The sequence below is a fragment of the Oncorhynchus mykiss genome, chromosome 11 (assembly GCF_057628025.1).
Source record: "Oncorhynchus mykiss isolate SJ-2025 chromosome 11, ASM5762802v1, whole genome shotgun sequence".
Classification (NCBI taxonomy): domain Eukaryota; kingdom Metazoa; phylum Chordata; class Actinopteri; order Salmoniformes; family Salmonidae; genus Oncorhynchus; species Oncorhynchus mykiss.
In genome coordinates this window covers 7013764-7037204 of record NC_143032.1, presented here as the reverse complement: position 1 = coordinate 7037204, position 23441 = coordinate 7013764, and positions in this window count along the sequence as shown.

Sequence of the window (23441 nt, the reverse complement as noted above, 5' to 3'; positions counted from 1 at the left end):
TGACTGATGGAACAATCCAACCAACGTTTAGTCAGCTGTGGTTTTGGCAGAGAAAATGGATTGGTCAGGACTAGAAGGTCCTGGCCCCAGAGCTGTTAAAAATGTATCCCTTTAAAGAATTCTGAAAATGTATCCCTTTAAAGAATTCTGAAAAAGTAAGTCGTCAGATCATGATTTCTGCACTCAATCACCTACATTATTATCAGTGTTTCCATCCACTGCTTAGCAGTGCTAGCCATTCAGAAAAATGAAACATCTGTCAATGTCTTCTAATCACGAGGCACCCATCAGATCCTGACCAACATCTGGACCCCATAGAGAGATCTCAATCAATATTGAACCATAGCATCTTCGTATCATGTGTCTAAATCTTCTAATCCAATGGCATTAGGGACTGCATTACAATTGCAGTACAATATCCACATCACTTTTACCGGTTCAGAATGCAGAATGCACAATTAAAAGTCCTAGAACGTCTGACTGAGTGAGCGTTAACCACTAAGAATGAATTCCACTTACATCAGAGTGCCTCCACTGTTTTCTGCACTCCTTCCATAATGAGCCCTTACTACCTCTATGTGAACCCAGCAGTTTTCAACATGAGATACCAAAACCGATACGTTGCTGTGTTATCTGTTGAAATTGAGTGCATCGAGAGTCGACGGGATTGCACCAATTCCAACGGTTGGATAAATAAACATCATTCACCAATCAGTGAAATAGGTCAAAGGGCGACCTCGTCAAAAAAAATGAAAAGAGAGAAAATGTAACGTGCCTTCAAAAAGGCTTTGTTGTTAGGGAAACTGGAATGGCAAACATTGAAGAACCAATCAGAGGTAGTCAGTCATAGCTGTTGATTACGAGAAACTCCTTAAAGAGTATTGTTCTACACAAAGAATACCTAATTGTCTTTTGAAGGTTGAGTGATAGTACTGTGAAATTGTCATTCTTGTTCCCTTTTTTCAAGTCGAAGGTGTTTAAAATATCTAAAATGGCAAAAATATGTCAGTTTGAAGTGTTGAAATATTCAGTCCGTGCCGCTGAAAAACATCCCCACAGCATGATGCTGCTACCGCCCATGCTTCACCGTAGGGGTGGTATTGGCCAGGTGACGAGCGGTGCCTGGTTAGCTCGAAACGTGACGCTATGCATTCAGGCCAAAGAGTTCAATCTTGGTTTCATCAGACCAGAGAATCTTGTTTCTCATGGTCGGAGAGTCATTTTTAGGTGCCTTTTGGAAAACTTCAAGCGGGCTGTCATGTGCCTTTTACTGAGGAGTGGCCACTGTACCATAAAGGCTTGATTGGTGGAGTGCTGCAGAGATGGTTGTCCTTCTGGAAGGTTCTCCCATCTTCACAGAGGAACTCTGGAACTCTGTCAGAGTGACCATCAGGTTCCTGACCAAGGCCCTTCTCCCCGGTTGCTCAATTTGGCCGAGTGGCCAGCTCTAAGAAAAATCTTGGTGGTTCAAAACATCTTCCCTTTAAGAATGATGGAGGCCACTGTGTTCTTGGGGACCTTCAATGCTGCTGAAATGTTTTGGTACCCTTCACCAGATCTGTGCCTCGACACAAACCTGTATAGGTGCTCTATGGACAATTCCTTCATCCTCATGGCTTGGTTTTGGCTCTGACATGCACCGTCAACTGTGGAACCTTATTTAGACAGATGTGTGCCTTTCCAAATCATGTCCAATCAATTGAATTTACCACAGGTGGACTTGCCTTCAAGTTGTAGAAACATCTCAAGGATGATAAATGGAAACAGGATGCACCTAAGCTCAATTTCGATTCTCATAGCAAAGAGTCTGAATACTTGGTATTTCTGTTTTATCTTTTTTAATACATTTGCAAAACATTTTTTTTTATCCATTTTAGAATAAGGCTGTAACTTAACAAAATGTGGAAAAGTGATAAGGTCTAAATACTTCCCGAAATAAATAATATTTAACGTTTCTTTATCCAGGAAGGCCAATTAAAGTTATTATTTACAAAGGAGACTTTGAACATTTCAATAAATACTGTATTGCCAATCTTCATAACAATAATGACCATTCTTTTAACAATATAAAGTTCTCCATACATTGTATACATTCAAGCACACTTGAGATTGGCAATTTTAAGCCTTGGGCTCTATTTTAACCTTCTTTGACATTGCTGGAATTCAAACAATCTATAGAAAAACAGAATGGAAGTTGGCAGAGACACCCCAGAGGTTTGCTGTGCTTTTCTTAATGGTATTGTGAGTTCCATTACGCATGGGGAACTAAATTATGCTGCTGAGAGGATTGCTGAGATGAATGGTGAATATGCATGGCAGGAGATTTGTTGTCTGAATGTGTTAGTCACAGACATTTGAAGTGGGCCCCGACAGGAAATTGCCCCAACCTCGGTGCCACATTATGGGAAAGTTTTCTGATGTTTTTCTTTTCTCCTTGTGGCTATTATTTGTTGATCTTCAAATTATTATTATTTTTTTTACCATGTCTAATTAGTAATCTACCTTTCATAAAAGTAGTATCTCACATCCCTGAAGACCTTTTGTGATCTGCAGATACATAACCCTCTCGAATTTGTTTATCGGTCTTTGGGACATGTCTTTCATTTCTAAACTAAATTAAGAATGTGAATCTAATCTAAAGACACATTCAAATATTCCCAGTCTAGAAGGAGTATGAATATTCTTTCTACGTTATTACTATTTTCTAACTATTTTGAATCATGGTTATCTTTTCTCCCACATACGGTGCTGCCGCTTGAGGGATTGCTCCTTGACCATGGTGTTCTATAGCTCCTTGTCTGTTGAGGAAGAAATCCTATTTGAATCGCTATCTAAAGGCTCACAAATCCTCCCTCAAGGTCAGCTATGGTATGTTTCTCAACTCAACTGGTGTGTGATATGCGATGATTTGGGATGCTTCATAAATATCAGGAGAGCAGGAGGCATAAGGGCAGGGGGGGGGGGGGAAATAATATCAATCATTTTCATAGACCTCACAGACACAGCGGCTCGTTTTCATGGGAGCACTGTGAAGTGTTTTATCTTTCATTGAATATTACCTCAGCATTGATGTGTGTGAGAGAGGCCTGCTCCCTGCGGTAAATATTCCTTCTGTGTTTGAGCCAGGAGCCACAGATAGAATTGTTCCCTTTTCCTCTGGAAATAAATATCACATCGTGAGACCCACTGAAGTCCTGACTCTCTCAATATTCCGGAAAGGTCTGGTGTCACTCATCACCACAGCAATCGAGTGCTGAGAAAAGAGAGAGAAGCTGAGGGAAGGCGATATTGTGTTGCGACTGCGGTGAAGGAGACCAAAGAGCCTTTTTATGAACAGACAGAATCATGAAAGAGTCCGTAGATGGAAACTCTCTCTGTAGACTCTCTCTGTAAACTCAATAATTTTCTGAGGCAGATAATATATTTTTAATTTAATTTAACCTTTATTTTGACAGGGAGTCATGTTGAGACCAAGGTCCCTCTTTCTTTCTTTCTTTCTTTCTTTCTTTTTTTCCTCCTTTTTTTTATTTCTTTTTTGTACAATTGAGCCCTGTCATTACAAAGATGCACACATCAAATCACAATATGATATGCAAAACAGGAATACAAAGCTGGATCATAGAAATGGGGCGGCAGGGTAGCCTAGTGGTTAGAGTGTAGAGGCGGCAGGTAGCCTAGTGGTTAGAGTGTAGAGGTGGCAGGTAGCCTAGTGGTAAGAGTGTAGAGGTGGCAGGTAGCCTAGTGGTTAGAGTGTAGAGGTGCCAGGTAGCCTAGTGGTTAGAGTGTTGAGGTGCCAGGTAGCCTAGTGGTTAGAGTGTTGAGGTGGCAGGGTAGCCTAGTGGTTAGAGTGTAGAGGTGGCAGGGTAGCCTAGTGGTTAGAGTGTAGAGGTGGCAGGGTAGCCTACTGGTAAGAGTGTAGAGGTGCTAGGTAGCCTAGTGGTTAGAGTGTAGAGGTGCCAGGTAGCCTAGTGGTTAGAGTGTTGAGGTGGCAGGGTAGCCTAGTGGTTAGAGTGTAGAGGTGGCAGGGTAGCCTAGTGGTTAGAGTGTAGAGGTGGCAGGGTAGCCTACTGGTAAGAGTGTAGAGGTGCTAGGTAGCCTAGTGGTTACAGCATTGGACTAATAACCAAAAGGTTGCAAGATCAAATCCCCGAGCTGACAAGGTACAAATCTCTCATTCTGCCCCAGAACAAACCCACTGTTCCTAGACCAGTTAACCCACTGTTCCTAGACCAGTTAACCCACTGTTCCTAGACCAGTTAACCCACTGTTCCTAGACCAGTTAACCCACTGTTCCTAGACCAGTTAACCCACTGTTCCTAGACCAGTTAACCCAATGTTCCTAGACCAGTTAACCCACTGTTCCTAGACCAGTTAACCCACTGTTCCTAGACCAGTTAACCCACTGTTCCTAGACCAGTTAACCCACTGTTCCTAGGCCAGTTAACCCACCGTTCCTAGACCAGTTAACCCACCGTTCCTAGATCAGTTAACCCACCGTTCCTAGACCAGTTAACCCACCGTTCCTAGACCAGTTAACCCACCGTTCCTAGACCAGTTTACCCACTGTTCCTAGACCAGTTAACCCACTGTTCCTAGACCAGTTAACCCACTGTTCCTAGACCAGTTAACCCACTGTTCCCCTGAACAAGGCAGTTAACCCACTGTTCCTAGACCAGTTAACCCACCGTTCCTAGACCAGTTAACCCACTGTTCCTAGACCAGTTAACCCACCGTTCCTAGACCAGTTAACCCACTGTTCCTAGACCAGTTAACCCACTGTTCCTAGACCAGTTAACCCACCGTTCCTAGATCAGTTAACCCACTGTTCCTAGACCAGTTAACCCACTGTTCCTAGACCAGTTAACCCACACTTCCTAGACCAGTTAACCCACTGTTCCTAGACCAGTTAACCCACTGTTCCTAGACCAGTTAACCCACTGTTCCTAAACCAGTTAACCCACTGTTCCTAAACCAGTTAACCCACTGTTCCTAGACCAGTTAACCCACTGTTTCTAGGCCGTCATTGAACATAAGAATGTGTTCTTAACTGACTTGCCTAGGTAAATAAAGGTTAAAAACAAACAAACACAATCTTCATTAAAAATGTCCTCAATCAGCAGTCTGAATTGAATTATTATCATTATCGTCCAGCTGCAAAACCAGTAGATTACCCCTTATATATCTGGCTAAGTAAAAAAAAAAAGGCTTAATTGACAAAATCTCGAACTATCCCTTTAAAGGGAAAAACCACAGTCCACTGATGATACAGTCGATAAAATGCATGTCAGCCGTTAGGTTTTCGAGATATCTGACTTTCAAGAGGCAAAGTGTCAACGGTCACATCATCATGACGATGCTAAGTGCTTGAAACTTGATTGCTGACATGCAAATCACATTGGGACTGTATCAACAGTGGATTAATGGGAAAAAAAATACCAAAAGATAATTTTTGAGTGAATTTTCCCTTTAAGTATATGGTGTCCATAGTAGGACAGATTCAGATATCCTGACCAGACTCTGCTGCTGAGCTACGTGAAAACACTGCTCACTTTTGAACCATCTTGTACGGAAACCCTCTGATTTTTTCAGCTTCGAGGATGTCTTGGTTAGACAGTGATCGCTTTGATAAAGTGAGTGTGGTGTAACAGTAGCCCAGAGTACATCTAGATTAAACATCAACAAAACAGATTTTTTTTTTTTTTTTAAGTTCTTATCAGTTGGATATTTTCCTTTGAAAGAAGTGAATGTAGTTTAATCTTTATATCTCGCCTCAGCAAATGTAGGGATGGCCTTTAGTTATATGGCTGTTACAATCATGCGGCCTACAACAGGGAACTCATTTGTGTGATGACATTACCATGAACATGTTCTCCCATTCCCACTGTTCTCAATGGTCTCTTTACGATTTTATGAAAATGAAGCTGGTGGAGCAAATCTCTGGCCCGAACCCAGATTAGTGTCAGGCATGTGATGGTATTTCTATACCGAGACAAACACGGAGATTAATGAGTCATCATCAGACCCCACGGCTGAAGGAATCGCATCGTTAGTAATGCTCCATCACTCTCCTCAGGACGCCAGCCCATCCTCCCTTACCCAGAACCCTTCATGATGTGGCTATTGAGACAGGTTGGCGGAAAGTGGAATTATGGAAGAATTGACCACACCAAATTTGTTTGTGTGATTATACTTGTGATTAACAAGCAGATCAGTTAAACCATTTAGCATTAAAATACAGGGTGAAGAGAACATTTTTTTTTTTTTAAATAAACAAATTAAAAAATAAAAAAAGACATGAGGAAAGGCCATCGTGATTCTGATCGTCAGTGACACGTATTGTCCTGATTACGGTTTGGACTGTTGTTGCCACTGATGAGACAACTGCTCTTCCCCTGATTGCGTTACAGTGAGTGTCATACGCCCTGGTGAAAAGAACACGTTTATATGCCAGTCGTGCAACCAGAAGAACATTTTGCCTGTATAATAGGGGGTGAATATTTAAGCGATTTTCGTGTGACAACTCCTTAAGGGCTGTTCTTAGGCCTGAGGAGAAGCATAGCGCCAGGAACAGCCCTTAGGAGGGAGTTATCACATGATAGTCCCCGGGTTCGAGGGCCTTATTGTTTTTATAAAATGGTAGCCAATATATTTACATAAATATTACAGATTTTCTTTTCATTAAAAACATTATTTTTAACGAGTTAATTTGTTTTTGCATTCTGAAGTTGCTACCCAAGCGGGCTGGTCTTTATTTATTGTCTCATGTTTTGACCCAGTCATTCATTCTAATGAATTAATTGATTCGACATTGCTATGCTAAATAGATCATTGGCATGTAGCTACAGTAGCTAGCATAGATTCAACGATGATGAGAGACAAGAACTTTCAATAAATAATTATTTAATAAATAACCAATAGGACTACATCTGAGCGTTTACAATTTCTATGGTGAATTATTCGTTTCAATATCATTCTTGGGCTAGCTAAGCCTACTGGCACTTGAGAGATCACATTTGTAAAATTATACGTTGTTGCACAGGTTGTAGAGGCAGGCAGGTACAGTAGGTTTAGACAACCCCAAACTGTTGCAAACCAAATGGTAGCATGGAAAAAATGTGTAGATAATTTTTTCCTGCCTGGGCTGCGGGACAGTGGAATTCTGAAATAAACACATTATTAACACCTTATAGATGATTATAAAGCGGAAGTTGTTCTCCCAGGTCCAGGATCCAAACTTCCCTTTTAATTATTATTAATAATACCCTTTAGCGAATTGCCATATTTCTGTCCTTTTTAAAGAGCCAAGTAGCCTGAAAACAGGCCAAACACATTCTCTTTTTTTCTTCAACTGTCTTTTATGGCTGTCTTAAAATGATGTGTCATTTTTATTGCCATTTCAAGCTGACAAAGCCCTGGTATATAAGCCAGAAGGTTTATTGTATTAAATCATGGTCTGCATTAAAGTTACAAAAAAATATAACTCTGAGGACACTCTGCTCACTTTCTGGCAATTAATTTAATCGTGATTCTCTTTTAAATGACGGAGGGGAGACCATATTTAGGGCTAACGTCATTTGATAGCAGCAGGGCCAACCTGTCATGAATGTTCATGTAAACACACTCACGCCACAGTACGAGTGTAGTTTATAATCATCTGTATCATTTTCACTGCTTGTTCTAATACCAGCGGCTTAATTAAATGGGAAATCTGCAGTTACATACATTTTTTGGACTTAAATTAATTATATTTATATATTAAATTAATTATATGTACCCATTGATACTTGAAGAATATAACTTACAAATGCCTCATGAGCTTAATTCAACTATTGTACCCCATCAGAACCAAATTGTACACTTGTTTTACTCCAATGTTTGTAAACAAAGTAAATGTAAACAAACACTGTGTAGCCTCAACATGGTTAAAACTGTCATTTGATCATCATGCATGGTCGTTACTTGAGTGAGAATGAATGAAAGAATTCCTTGAGAGTGGTTAGATTTCTCCAGACCAATCCCGCAGGTTTTCCCGAAAGAGGGAAGCTTTGTTAATGTTTTAACCGCTGATCGCTGCTTTAAGTGGCTGTGTATCAGCCTCTTCATCCATCTTGGGCAACACTTCTGACACGACAGTGGTTGAGCTTAACTGATTTGTTCCACATGCTGTGCTGCGGTGTTTGGAAATGGGAGAGGAGGCGATACGCACAAGGTTATATCATTGCTTCATCATTGGAAAAAAAACTCTTTAATGTTGGTAAGATGTGCCCATCCCTGTTGAAAGCATCCCACTGGGTAAAAAGTAGTTGAATCAAGGTTGTTTATATGTCATTTCCACACAAAAAAAATTCAATGTGATGACGTTGAATCAACGTTGAATCAACGTGGAAAACTAGTTGTTTTTGCACAAAGTCATGAATGTGAGGGAATTTTGTTATTTTTTCAACCAACTTCTACCTAAATCCAATGACATGGTGAAATGTTATGTTGATTTCATGTTGAATTCATGTTAGTTGACAACTCTAATCAGCCAAATGTAAATTATAACTAAATCAAATTTTATATGTCACATGCGCCTCATGGAAGAGGGAACGTAACACCCTGCTACCACTCAACTCCCCGTGGAGTGAAAGCGGTATGGGATTGTAGGTGCGAGTAAGGATGCCAAAAGGACTCAACTCCCGGTGGAGTGAAAGCGGTATGGGACTGTAGGTGCGAGTAAGGATGACAAAAGGACTCAACTCCCCGTGGAGTGAAAGGGACTCAACTCCCCGTGGAGTGAAAGCGGTATGGGATTGTAGGTGCGAGTAAGGATGACAAAAGGACTCAACTCCCCGTGGAGTGAAAGCGGTATGGGACTGTAGGTGCGAGTAAGGATGACAAAAGACAGAATTTACCGTTTACAGGGAATTTATTCCGTCACACGGTAAATTTGGGGAAAAGGGGCTGGATGGAACCAAAGCAAAGAGAGTAAATGTCGAAGCCTCCTCTCCTACCTTACATGCCTACCCACTATTTACCTAACCTCTCCTATCTTACCTGCCTACCCACTACTTACCTAACCTACCCTCTCCTACCTTACCTGCCTACCCATTATTTACCTAACCTCTCCTACCTTACCTGCCTACCCACTACTTACCTAACCTACCCTCTCCTATCTTACCTGCCTACCCACTACCTATCTAACCCACCCTCTCCTATCTTACCTTTCCTACCCACTACTTACCTAACCTCTCCTATCATACCTGCCTACCCACTACTTACCTAACCTACCCTCTCCTATCTTACCTGCCTATTCACTACTTATCTAACCTACCCTCTCCTACCTTACCTGCCTACCCACTACTTGCCTAACCTACCCTCTCCTATCTTACCTGCCTACCCACTACTTATCTAACCTACCCTCTCCTACCTTACCTGCCTACCCACTACATACCTAACCTACCCTCTCCTACCTTACCTGCCTACCCACTACTTATCTAACCTACCCTCTTCTACCTTACCTGCCTACCCACTACTTACCTAACCTCTCCTATCTTACCTGCCTACCCACTACTTACCTAACCTCTCCTATCTTACCTGCCTACCCACTACTTACCTAACCTCTCCTATCTTACCTGCCTACCCACTACTTACCTAACCTCTCCTATCTTACCTGCCTACCCACTACTTACCCAACCTCTCCTATCTTACCTGCCTACCCACTACTTACCTAACCTCTCCTACCTTACCTGCCTACCCTCTATTATATAACCTACCCTCTCCTACCTTACCTGCCTACCCACTACTTCCCTAACCTACCCTCTCCTACCTTACCTGCCTACCCACTACTTACCTAACCTCTCCTACCTTACCTGCCTACCCACTACTTACCTAACCTACCCTCTCCTACCTCACCTGCCTACCCACTACTTATCTAACCTACCCTCTCCTACCTCACCTGCCTACCCACTACTTACCTAACCTACCCTCTCCTACCTTACCTGCCTACCCACTACTTACCTAACCTGCCCTCTCCTACCTTACCTGCCTACCCACTACTTACCTAACCTACCCTTTCCTACCTTACCTGCCTTCCCACTACTTACCTAACCTACCCTCTCCTACCTCACTTGCCTACCCACTACTTACCTAACCTACCCTCTCCTACCTTACCTGCCTACCCACTACTTACCTAACCTACCCTCTCCTACCTTACCTGCCTACCCACTACTTACGTAACCTACCCTCTCCTACCTTACCTGCCTACCCACTACTTACCTAACCTACCCTCTCCAACCTTACCTGCCTACCCACTACTTACCTACCCTCTCCTATCTTACCTGCCTACCCACTACTTACCTATCCTCACCTATCTTACCTGCCTACCCACTACTTACCTAACCTCTCTACCTTACCTGCCTACCCACTACTTACCTAACCTATCCTATCTTACCTGCCTACCACTACTTACCTAACCTCTCCTACCTTACCTGTCTACCCACTACTTACCTAACCTCTCCTATCTTACATGCCTACCCACTATTTACCTACCCTCTCCTACCTTACCTGCCTACCCACTACTTACCTAACCTCTCCTATCTTACCTGCCTACCCACTACTTACCTAACCTCTCCTACCTTACCTGCCTACCCTCTACTTACCTAACCTCTCCTATCTTACCTGCCTACCCACTACTTACCTAACCTCTCCTATCTTACCTGCCTACCCACTACTTACCTAACCTCTCCTATCTTACCTGCCTACCCACTACTTACCTAACCTCTCCTATCTAACCTGCCTACCCACTACTTACCTAACCTCTCCTATCTTACCTGCCTACCCACTACTTACCTAACCTCTCCTACCTTACCTGCCTACCCTCTACTTATCTAACCTACCCTCTCCTACCTTACCTGCCTACCCACTACTTCCCTAACCTACCCTCTCCTACCTTACCTGCCTACCCTCTACTTATCTAACCTAACCTCTCCTACCTTACCTGCCTACCCACTACTTACCTAACCTACCCTCTCCTACCTCACCTGCCTACCCACTACTTACCTAACCTACCCTCTCCTACCTGACCTGCCTACCCACTACTTATCTAACCTACCCTCTCCTACCTTACCTGCCTACCCACTACTTCCATAAGCTACCCTCTCCTACCTTACCTGCCTACCCACTACTTACCTAACCTCTCCTATCTTACCTGCCTACCCTCTACTTACCTAACCTCTCCTATCTTACCTGCCTACCCACTACTTACCTAACCTCTCCTATCTTACCTGCCTACCCACTACTTACCTAACCTCTCCTATCTTACCTTCCTACCCACTACTTACCTAACCTCTCCTATCTAACCTGCCTACCCACTACTTACCTAACCTCTCCTATCTTACCTGCCTACCCACTACTTACCTAACCTCTCCTATCTTACCTTCCTACCCACTACTTACCTAACCTCTCCTATCTAACCTGCCTACCCACTACTTACCTAACCTACCCTCTCCTACCTCACTTGTCTACCCACTACTTACCTAACCTACCCTCTCCTACCTGACCTGCCTACCCACATCTTACCTAACCTACACTCTCCTACCTCACCTGTCTTGGTGTATTTAGACCATGATCGTTTGTTGGTGATGTAGAAACCAAGGAATTTGAAACTCTCGACCCGCTCCACTACAGCCCCACCGATTTTCCTGTAGTCCAAGATCAGCTCCTTTGTCTTGATCACATTGAGAGAAAGGTTGTTGTCCTGGCACCACACTGCCAGGTCTCTGACCTCCTCCATATAGGCTGTCTCATTGTTGTTGGTGATCAGGCCTACCAATGTTGTGTCGTCAGCAAGCTTAATGATGGTGTTGGAGTCATGCTTGGCCATGCATTCATGAGTGAACAGGGAGTACAGGAGGGGACTAAGCACGCACCCCTGAGGGACCCCAGCATGGCAGATATGTTGTTACCTACCCTTACCACCTGGGGGCGACCCTTCAGGAAGTCCAGGGTCCAGTTGCAGAAGGTGGTGTTTAGTCCCAGGGTCCTTAGCTTAGTGATGAGCTTTGTGGGCACTATGGTGTTGAACGCTGAGCTGTAGTCAATGAACAGCATTCTCATATAGGTGTTCCTTTTTTCCAGGTGGGAAAGGGAAGTGTGGAGTGTAATTGAGATTGCGTCATCTGTGGACCTGTTGAGGCAGTATGAGAAATGTTTTTATATTATAAATGTAACCTTCATTTAAAGAGGGAGTGGTTCCAGCACATTTAACTGCAGTGAACTCTGCCGACTAAAAAATACCATTCTATTGTTTGAGGGGAGTGCACAACAACAACAAAATGTATCATGGCAACTGGTTTTTACCTTCACATCTGAAGGTAAAGAATGTACTTACATTCAGTAATCTTGCTCTGATTTGTAATCATGAGGGATCCCAGAGATAAAATGTAGAATAGTTTTGTTTTTGTATTCAAATGTAGGAACTGGGTTCTACAGTTTGAACCCCTGCTGTGCCTGTCCAAATGCGAAGCTACCTTCAGCCCAGTGTGATGCCCTTGGAGTGGAGGAAAACAAGAAATTCGCAGGTCTTGGCTTTCCCAGTAGCAAAATAGCTATTTGTATGCACAGCGTTGCGACTTCTTCTCTGTAGCCCTCCGCGAGAAGGCAATTATCTCACTTAAAGTCAGGATGTTCAACTTCATCCCGGATCAGGGAGAAATGTAAACTCAGCAAAAAAAAAGAAACATCCCTTTTTCAGGACCCTGTCTTTCAAAGATAATTCATAAAAATCCAAATAACTTCACAGATCTTCATTGTAAAGGGTTTATCCACTGTTTCCCATGCTTGTTCAATGAACCATAAAGAATTAATGCACATAAATCTGTGGAATGGTCTTTAAGACACTAACAGCTTACAAACGGTAGGCAATTAAGGTCACAATTATGAAAACTTAGGACACTAAAGAGGCATTTCCACTGACTACTGAAAAACACCAAAAGGAAGATGCCCAGTATCCCTGCTCATCTGCATGAATGTGCCTTAGGCATGCTGCAAGGAGGCATGAGGACTGCAGATGTGGCCAGGGCAATAAATTGCAATGTCCGTACTGTGAGAAGCCTAAGACAGCACTACAGGGAAACAGGAAAGACAGCTGATCCTCCTCGCAGTGGCAGACCACTTGTAACAACACAGGATCGGTACATCCAAATGTCACACCTGTGGGACAGGTACATGATGCAACAACAACTGCCCGAGTTACACCAGGAACGCACAATGCCTCCATCAATGCTCAGACTGTCCGCAATAGGCTGAGAGAGGCTGGACTGAGGGCTTGTAGGCCTGTTGTAAAGCAGGTCCTCACCAGACATCACCGGCAACAACGTCGCCTATGGGCACAAACCCACCGTCGCTGGACCAGACAGGACTGTCAAAAGTGCTCTTCACTGACAAGTCACGCTTTTTTCTCACCAGGGGTGATGGTCAGATTCGTGTTTATCGTCGAAGGAATGAGCGTTACACTGAGGCCTGTACTCTGGAGCAGGATCAATTAGGAGGTGGAGGGTCCATCATGGTCTGGGGTGGTGTCACAGCATCATTGGACTGAGCTTGTTGTCATCTCAACGCAGTGCGTTACAGGGAAGACATCTTCCTCCCTCATGTGGTACCCTTCCTGAAATGACCCTCCAGCATGACAATGCGACCAGCCAAACTGCTTGTTCTGTGCATGATTTCCTGCAAGACAGGAATGTCAGTGTTCTGCCATGGCCAGTGACGAGCCTGGGTCTCAATCCCATTGAGCACGTCTGGGACCTGTTGGATCAGAGGGTGAGGACTAGGGCTGGTGTAGTACAATTCGATCTTAGTCCTGTATTTTCGCTTTGCCTGTTTGATGGTTTGTCTGAGAGCATAGAGGGATTTCTTATGTGTGTCTGGATTAGTGTCCCATCCTTGAAAGCGGCAGCTCTAGCCTTTAGCTCGGTGCTGATGTTGCCTGTAATACATGGCTTCTGGTTGGGAAATGTACGTACTGTCACTGTGGGAACGACGTCGTCGATGCACTTATTGATGAAGCCTGTGATTGAGGTGGTATACTCCTCGATGCCATTGGATGAATCCTGGAACATATTCCAGTCTGTGATAGCAGTGTGTGGAGTAAAGGTGGTGTAGTTTTTTTCCTCTGGTTGCACATGTGACACGCTGGTAGAAATGAGGTAAAACAGATTTTATTTTGCCTGCATTAACGTCCCCGGCCACTAGGAGCGCCGCTTCTGGATGAGCATTCTCTTGTTTGCTTATGGTCTTATATTATGCCCTTATTTAATTTAATTTTGTTGGGTTTTTTTTATTTGTTTTTTTTTAATGCTGGTATCAAACCTTAGATTGCAACTTTCTGCTCTGTTTCTATACTCTACATCAGACCGGTCTGGAGAGGGTGAGAGAACATGAATGGCCGAGGGCTCCGAGGGGTCACCGATGACAGTTCAACAACAGGAGGAAGACACTTGTTGATAAAGTGCTAGGGGTAAACATATAATAAAATATGCAAACTGGATCAATAAATGAATAGATAAATAAATGAATAAGTAAATACATCATTGGAAATCCCACCAAGGGATGAAGGGATTAAGTGCTACAAAGATACATTTTATGTTAAATTGCTTGATATAATCAAATTAAATATAAAAAAGATAAAACCAGATTGAGCAAATAAATACCATTTTTTTTATTGAACTTCGTCCTCGTGTTGGTTGCCCCTCCAGTTCTCTTAATTAGGCCCTCACTAACTCCCACTGTCAATGCTTCATCCTACTCTTTACCACGCATACCAAGTGGAGCCAGGGTCTTACGTTTTTCCATCCATCTGGATTCAGCGGCTCTTCTCTTGCCTGGACCAGGAGGCTTTCATCTCCAGATCGGTGACTCGGAGGGAGGTTATAGGGTGTTTTTGAAGATATATATAAAAAAAAATGTTTTATCTAAAAACATACTTCCACTTTGACATTATGGGTTATTGAATGTAGGCCAGTGACACAAAATCTCAATTGAATCAATTTGAAATGCAGTCTGTAACACAACAAAATATGGAAAAAGTGTGAATACTTTCAGAAGGTACTGTAAATAATTATAATTGGGTAGCAACCCTGTGAAGCAACAAATTATATATTTTTATTTCACTTATTGCGCAAAACAACATCTCGCTGGACTCCATAAATACCCACAGAGGTCATAGCAATCCATGGAAGAGAGCGCGGGAACATACGGTAAGAGATTCTCACTTTTAATGGCGCAGATTAAGGAAATGTGTAAATCCCTGTCATCGGTGCATGAAAACAAGTCATCCTCTTTAATTAAACATTCATATTACTCATTGGGAAAATGATCAATATTTAGGGCAATAATAAATAAATAAAATTAGTGGCACCCTTGATAAAGATGAGCAAAAATGACTGTCAAATAAATAATAGAAATGCTGAGCTATATTGTATGTTATTGTTTTTTTTTTGATAATGATATTGTTTTATACTAAAACAACTGCTCAGAGAAAGATTTTGTTTAACAAGTCATCGTGTTAAAAATAATTGGCGCCCTTTAAGGTTCTCACAAATGAAATCAAACAAAATTAAATCTGCATTAACATTCTACTTTATTAAGGTAATGTCAGCATAAGGAACTGTACTGTGACATTCCATGGTTTCCTGTTTCACTGGGGTATAAAAACGTGGTAACGCGTGTAAAATCCCTGTCATGCATCATCATGGGAAAAGGCAAAGAACTCAAAAAACAAAATGAAACAAATGGCTGTTGACCTACATAAATCAGGCAATGGGTACAAACAAATAGCAATATATATACTGTATATATAACACTATTAGGGCATCAATTAAGAAGTTTAAAACCCCTGGAACAGTGGTACCCCTGCCTGGTAAGTGTATCTTGTCCCAACGTACAGTGAGGAAGATGGATTGGGAGGAAAACATAAGTTGGAGCATTACAGAACTTTGTCACAAATTCGGGTTGCCAAGTCTCAAAAAATCTACAATTAGATGCCACCTCCATGCCAATAGGCTCTTTGGAAAGGTTGCCAATAAAAAGCTTTTACTGAGAGCAACCAACCTGTAAACGCCTGGAGTTTGCTAAACGGCATTGGCACTTGGATTGGAACCAGTGCTATGTTCAGACGACACTATAATAGAGCACTTTGGCCATGCACACCAGTGGTGGGTTTGGTGTCGAAAGAAGGATGCATATGAATCTTTGTTGTTATTGGGCTGTTTTGCTTCCACTGGTCCCGGGGCCCTTGTTAAGGTCAATGGCACCATGAACTCAAACGTTATTAGAGAAAAAAAGGTGCTATGTAGAACGTAAAAGTGTTCTTCGGATGTCCCCATAGGTGAACCCTTTAAAGAATCCCTTTTAGTTCCAGGTAGAACCCTGTCCCCAGAGGGTCCTACATGGAACCCAAACTAGTTCTTCCTGGAACCGAATAGGTTTCTAGCTGAAACCAAAAAGGGTTCTCCTATGTGGGCAACCAAATAACCTTTTTGGAACCCTTTTTTCTTGAGTGTGCCAAGTACCATGTCATTTTAGCCAAAAACCTGGTTGCTTCTGCCAGGAGTCTGAAACTTGGCTGCAAAGTGGATCTTCCAGCAAGACAATAACACAAGCACACATGAAAATCCACAAGGAAATGGTTAATTGATCACAAAATCGACTTTGAAATGCCCATCTCAGTCTCCAGATTTGAACCCCATTGCAAACCTGTGGTTTGAATTGAACAGGGCTGTCCAAAAGTGCAGACTGTAGGATATCAAGGATCTGGAAAGATTTTGTATGGAGGAATGGTCTAGAAATACAATATCATTATTTGTGTTATTTATTTGACACAGTCTTTTTGGTCATCTTTATCAAGGGTGCCAATAATTTTGGAGGTGACTATGCTTATTGGACCCTATTGAATGCATGTTGCCACTTGGAATGCGTAGGAGCGATCGTCTCAAGAGAGGGGAGATCAGCTGGTTAGCATGTGTTGTGGCATGTGGCTCAGCTGTGCAATCGCTATAGGGATTATGACAATAAATGCAAATGCATAATGTTTTGTCCTCCCCAACTGTGTAAGGGTAATCGAAAATCTACACATTAGCAGACGGTCATAGCAAGTGAACCTGCAAAATGCCTTCTCCCCATCATCCAATGCTTTAGGAGATGAGGAAGGCAGTTCAGGAAGCAAAACAAACACATTACATAACGCAACATAAAAATGCATTCGTCTTTGGAGGGTATTACATGTCTGGAGCGGTTCACAGGCTTGCCTGTCATGTTTAGGCTGTGCAGGCAGGGCAGGTGGGCCCCACTATCTTCCCCCAGACAGCTTTGGCGCATTGGTGCCATGCGTCCACCTGCAATGCCTTGCCACTGTGAAGTATAGCACTCTCGCAGCCGTTATGAGCAACACATACAACAATCAGCTCATTCACCATTGTTCCCTGGTTGTCTCATTCACCAGTGTTCCCTGGTTGTCTCATTCACCAGTGTTCCCTGGTTGTCTCATTCACCAGTGTTCCCTGGTTGTCTCATTCACCAGTGTTCCCTGGTTGTCTCATTCATCAGTGTTCCCTGGTTCTCTCATTCACCAGTGTTCCCTGGTTGTCTCATTCACCAGTGTTCCCTGGTTGTCTCATTCACCAGTGTTCCCTGGTTGTCTCATTCACCAGTGTTCCCTGGTTGTCTCATTCACCAGTGTTCCCTGGTTGTCTCATTCACCAGTGTTCCCTGGTTGTCTCATTCACCAGTGTTCCCTGGTTGTCTCATTCACCAGTGTTCCCTGGTTGTCTCATTCACCAGTGTTCCCTGGTTGTCTCATTCACCAGTGTTCCCTAGTTGTCTCATTCACCAGTGTTCCCTGGTTGTCTCATTCACCAGTGTTCCCTGGTTGTCTCATTCACCAGTGTTCCCTGGTTGTCTCATTCACCAGTTTTCCCTGGTTTTCTCATTCACCAGTGTTCCCTGGTTCTATTACTTATCAGTGTGTTCTCATTCACTTTCGCACTGACTATTTCAATATGGTAACAACCCTGTGTTTCTAAACGTGGATATTCACTTTGCCACTTCAGCATGCTTTTGTGGCACAGTCGATGACACGCAGGGCTATGGGCCAGAAGTTTTAGGGTTCACCAACCACCACGGATGAGCTCACTCTCCCTGCCTGTTTCATTACTTTACTGTCAGATCCAGCTGCAGACAATGATCAGCTTGGGGGAAATTCGATGATCAACATTTTGATGCCACATTCTGATCAAAAACATAAATGCAATATGCAACAATTTCAATGATTTTTCTGAGTTACAGTTCAAATAAGGAAATCAGTGAATTCATTAGGCCCTAATCTAGGGATTTCTCATGACTGGGCAGGGGCACAGAAGTAGGTGGGCCTGGGAGGTCATAGGGCCCCCACTTGGGAGCCATACCCACCCACAATCAGAATGAGTTTTTTTCCCAGCTAAAGTGCACTATTACAGACAGAAATACTCCTCAGTATCATCAGCCTTGCGGGTGGCTGGTCTCAGATGATACCACAGATGAAGAAACTGGATGTGGAGGTCCTGGGCTGGCATGGTTACACGTGGTCTGTGCTTGTGAGACCGTTTGGACGTACTGTCAAATTCTATAAAACGATGTTGATGGCAGCTTTTCTCTCTCTCTCTCTCTCTCTCTCTCTCTCTCTCTCTCTCTCTCTCTCTCTCTCTCTCTCTCTCTCTCTCTCTCTCTCTCTCTCTCTCTCTCTCTCTCTCTCTCTCTCTCTCTCTCTCTCTCTCTCTCTCTCTCTCTCTCTCTCTCTCTCTCTCTCTCTCTCTCTCTCTCTCTACTGGCAACAGGTCTGGTGGACATTCCTGCAGTCAGCATGCCAATTTCACGCTCTTAAGACATCTGTGGCATTGTGTTGTGAGACAAAACTGCACATTTTAGAGTGGCCTTTTATTGTCCCCAGCACAAGATGCACCTGTGTAATGTTCATGCTGTTTAATCAGCTTCTTGATATGCCACACCTGTCAAGTGGACGGATTATCTTGGCAAAGGAGAAATGCTCACTAATAGAAATGTAAACAAATGTGTGCACAACATTTGAGAGAAATAAGCTTTTTGTGTTTATAGAACATATTTTATTTCAGCTTGTCACGACTCCTACCAAAGGTGGTTCCCCTTCCCGTTCGGGTGGCGCTCGGCGGTCGTCGTCACCGGCCTACTAGCTGCCACTAATTTTTCTGCCACCCGCGCCGCGCATGTTTCTCTGGTACGCAAGGTGCTTGGTAGACTACTGCAGCATGACCTATACGTCAAGGCTGAGAAGTGTGTGTTCTCCAAACGAGCCGTCTCCTTCCTGGGTTATCGCATTTCCACCTCGGGGGTGGTGATGGAGTGTGACCGCATTAAGGCCGTGCATAATTGGCTGACTATGGTAAAGGAGGTGCAGCGGTTTTTGGGTTTTGCCAATTACTACTGGAGGTTTATCTGGGGTTTTGGCCAGGTAGTGGCTCCCATTACCTCACTGCTGAAGGGGGGCCCGGTGCATTTGCAGTGGTCAGCAGAGGCAGACAGATCCTTCAATAGGTTGAAGGCGCTGTTCACGGATGCACCCGGACCCCTCTTTAGCATTCATAGTGGAGGTGGACGCGTTCGAGGCTGGGGTGGGTGCCGTGCTATCACAGCGCTTGGGTACACCACCAAAACTCCGCCCCTGCGCTTTCTTTTCGTGGAAGCTCAGTCCAGCGGAGCGTAACTATGATGTGGGGGACCGGGAGTTGTTAGTGGTGGTCAGGGCTCTGAAGGTGTGGAGACACTGGCTTGAGGGGGCTAAGCACCCCTTTCTCAACTAGACCGACCACCAGAATCGAGAGTATATTCGGGCAGCTAGGAGACTGAACCCACTTCAGGCAAGGTGGGCCATGTTCTTCACCCGGTTCCGGTTGACTTTGTCATATAGACCGGGCTCCCAGAACGTAAAGGCTGACGCACTGTCCCGCCTTTATGACACGGAGGATCGGTCCACCGAGCCTACTCCCATCCTTCCCGCCTCGAGGCTGATGGCACCAGTGGTATGGGAGGTGGACTCGGACATCGAGCGGACGTTACGGGCGGAGCTTGCGCCTCCTCAGTGTCCGGCTGGGCGGAAGTACGTGGCGCTTGGTGTCCGGGACCAACTGATTCGGTGAGCTCATACCCTACCCTTCTCAGGTCACCCTGTGGTGGCAAGGACAATGGGGGGCCTCCGGGAGAAATATTGGTGGCCCACCTTGGCTAGGGATGTTAGTGTTTATGTCTCTTCCTGTTCGGTGTGCGCCCAGAGTAAGGCTCCTAGGCACCTTCCTAGAGGGAATTTACAACCCCTCCCCATTCCACATCGGCCATGGTCTCACCTATCCGTAGATTTCCTGACCGATCTCGCCCCGTCTCAGGGGAACACTACAGTTTTGGTGATTGTGGATCGGTTCTCTAAGTCCTGCCGTCTCCTCCCGTTGCCCGGTCTCCCTACAGCCCTACAGACTGCGGAGGCATTATTCACCCACGTCTTCCGGCACTACAGGTGTGTCAGAGGACCTCGTCTCTGATCGGGGTACCCAGTTCACGTCCCGGGTATGGAGGGCGTTCATGGAGCATCTGGGGGTCTCGGTCAGCCTGACCTCCGGTTATCACCCCGAGAATAATGGGCAGGCAGAGAGAGTGAACCAGGAGGTGGGTAGGTTTCTGCGGTCGTATTGCCAGGACCGGCCAGGGGAGTGGGCGAGATACATCCCCTGGGCTGAGATGGCCCAGAACTCACTATGCCACTCCTCTACTAACATGTCATCAGTTCAGTGCGTGTTGGGGTACCAGCCGGTCCTGGGACCATGGCAACCGAGGCTCCTGCGGTGGAGGAGTGGGTGCAGCGCTCCAAGGAGACCTGGAGGTACGTCCAGGAATCCCTCTAACAAGCCAGTGGACGGCAGAAGAGGAGAGCTGACCGCCACCGCAGTGAGGTCCCAGTGTTTGTACCGGGGGACAGGGTCTGGCTCTCGACCCGAAACCTACCCCTCCGCTTGCCCTGCCGGAAGCTGGGGTCACAGTGTGTAGGGCCCTTCAAAGTCCTGAGGAGAATAAACAAAGTGTGTTATCGATTACAACTCCCTTCCTATTATCGTATTAACCCCTCGTTTCGTGTGTCTCTCTTCAGGCCGGTGGTAGCTGGTCCCTTGCAGGACGGTGAGGTGCCGGAGGTCCCTTCTCCCTCTCTGGACATCGAGGGTTCCCCGGCGTACATGATACGGGCCATTCTGGACTCGAGACCCCGGGTGAGGGGCCTGCAGTACCTCGTGGACTGGGAGGGGTACGGTCCGGAGGAGAGGTGCTGGGTACCGGTGGGGGACATTTTGGATCCGTCAATGTTGAGGGATTTCCATCGCCTCCATCCGTATCGCCCTGCGCCCCCTGGGTCGCCCTTGAGGCCGGTGTCGGCGCGCCGCCGGGAGCCGCACGTCGGGGGGGTGGGGGGGGGGAGTAGTGTCACGACTCCTACCGAAGGTGGCTCCCCTTCCCGTTCGGGTGGCACTCGGCGGTCGTCGTCACCGGCCTCCTAGCTGCCACTGATTTTTTCCTCCCCCTCCTTGTCTGTTTCTTAGTTACACCTGTTGTCAATTAGGTTATTAGTTGGGCTTTATTAGCCAGCCGGCCCGCCTGCTGGGTGTGCGGGATTGTTTCATGTGTACTCGTTGTAGACGCATGTATGTCACGGTTGTGCGGGTACGTGAGCTGATTTTGTTATACTGTTTCGTTCCCCTGTGGTTTGGGGTATTTGTTTTGAGTTGCGTCTGTTTTCACCTGGTCGGTGTATAAAGAACTAACCTACTCTGAACTCTCTGTCTCCTGCGTCTGACTCCTTCCTCCACTACACATAACACAGCTAATCAAACATGGGACCAACACTTTTCATGTTGCGTTTATATATGATGATATGATTTGATCTAGCCCAACACTCTAACCACTAGGCTATCTGCCGCCCCAATATCATAGCAGTGCGTTTTAAACACCACAATTAATAGCCTATGTCAATCTCGACAAACAGAAAATACTCACTACCAAGTTCCCAACTGCCTCTGGAAACAACGTCAGCATTATAACTATTAGTTGGAAGCTTCATGAAATGGGTTTCCATGGCAAGTGTCGGCTGGAGTAGTTTAAAGCTTGCCGCCATTGGACTCTGGAGCAGTAGAAACACCTTCACCATCTGGCAGTCTGACGGACTAATCTGGGTTTGCCGGATGCCAGGAGAACGCTACCTGCTCCAGTGCATAGTTTGGTGGAGGAGGTATAATGGTCTGGGGCTAGGCCCCTTAGTTCCAGCAAACTCATTTTAACTGTACAGCATACAATGACATTCTAGATGATTCTGTGCTTTCAACTTTGTGTCAGCTGTTTGGGGAAGGTCCTTTCCTGTTTCAGCATGACAATATCTCTGTTCACAAAGCGAGGTCCATACAGAAATGGTTTGTCAAGATCGGTGTAAAAGAACTTGACTGGCCTTCACAGAGCCCTGACCTCAACCCCATCGAACACCTTTGGGATGAATTGGAACACCGACTGCGAGCCAGGCCTTATCTCCCAACATTAGTGCCCAACCTTAATAATGCTCTTGTGGCTGAATGGAAGTTAGTCTCCTGAGCAATGTTCCAACATTTAGTGGAAAGCCTTCCCAGTGGACTGGAGGCTGTTATAGAAGCAAAGGGGGGACTAACTCCTTATTAATGCCAATGATTTTGGAATTAGATGTTCGACGAGCAGGTGTCCACATACTTTTGCTCGTGTAGTGTATTAGTCCAAACAAATACAATGATTAATAGATTCACTACATGGAACAACAGATAGTCCCCTCTAAAAATGTAAAGGAAGGTTGTTTTGAAGTGGGAAATTCCATAAGAATTGTTTTTAAGAAGGCCATACCGGAGGATCACGTGACCCCTGAACGAGATGGCCGCTTAAGAGCTCCGCACAAGTAGTTTCCAATTCTTAATCTTACCCCCACTTCAAGTTTAAACTCTTTTAGCTTTAGTCAAAAGTCATGGCGTCTACAAAAGGCGACATTACAGGTGACACTTTTAACAGACTCGAGCATTAGCGGCGGAAAAAGCCTCCAAGAAGCAGCTAGCTTCAGAAAAAGCTAGCGCCATTAGCCAGGAGCAAGAGGACCCATCCCCACTCATAGCCCAACAAATGCCAACCTCACACTCTGTCGAAGAACTGAGATCCCAACGCACAGAACTCAACATCAAGTTAGATGGCATTAACACTCAGCTCAGTGTGATAGGGGGAAAGGTGACAACCCTGGAAAATGCTTTGCCTGACATCAACAACAAGATGCCCCGCATTGAAGGTTGAGGCAGAGAGGCGAATACTATCCATGGAAAACTCACTGACAGATGCCATGGAAACAACAGCAT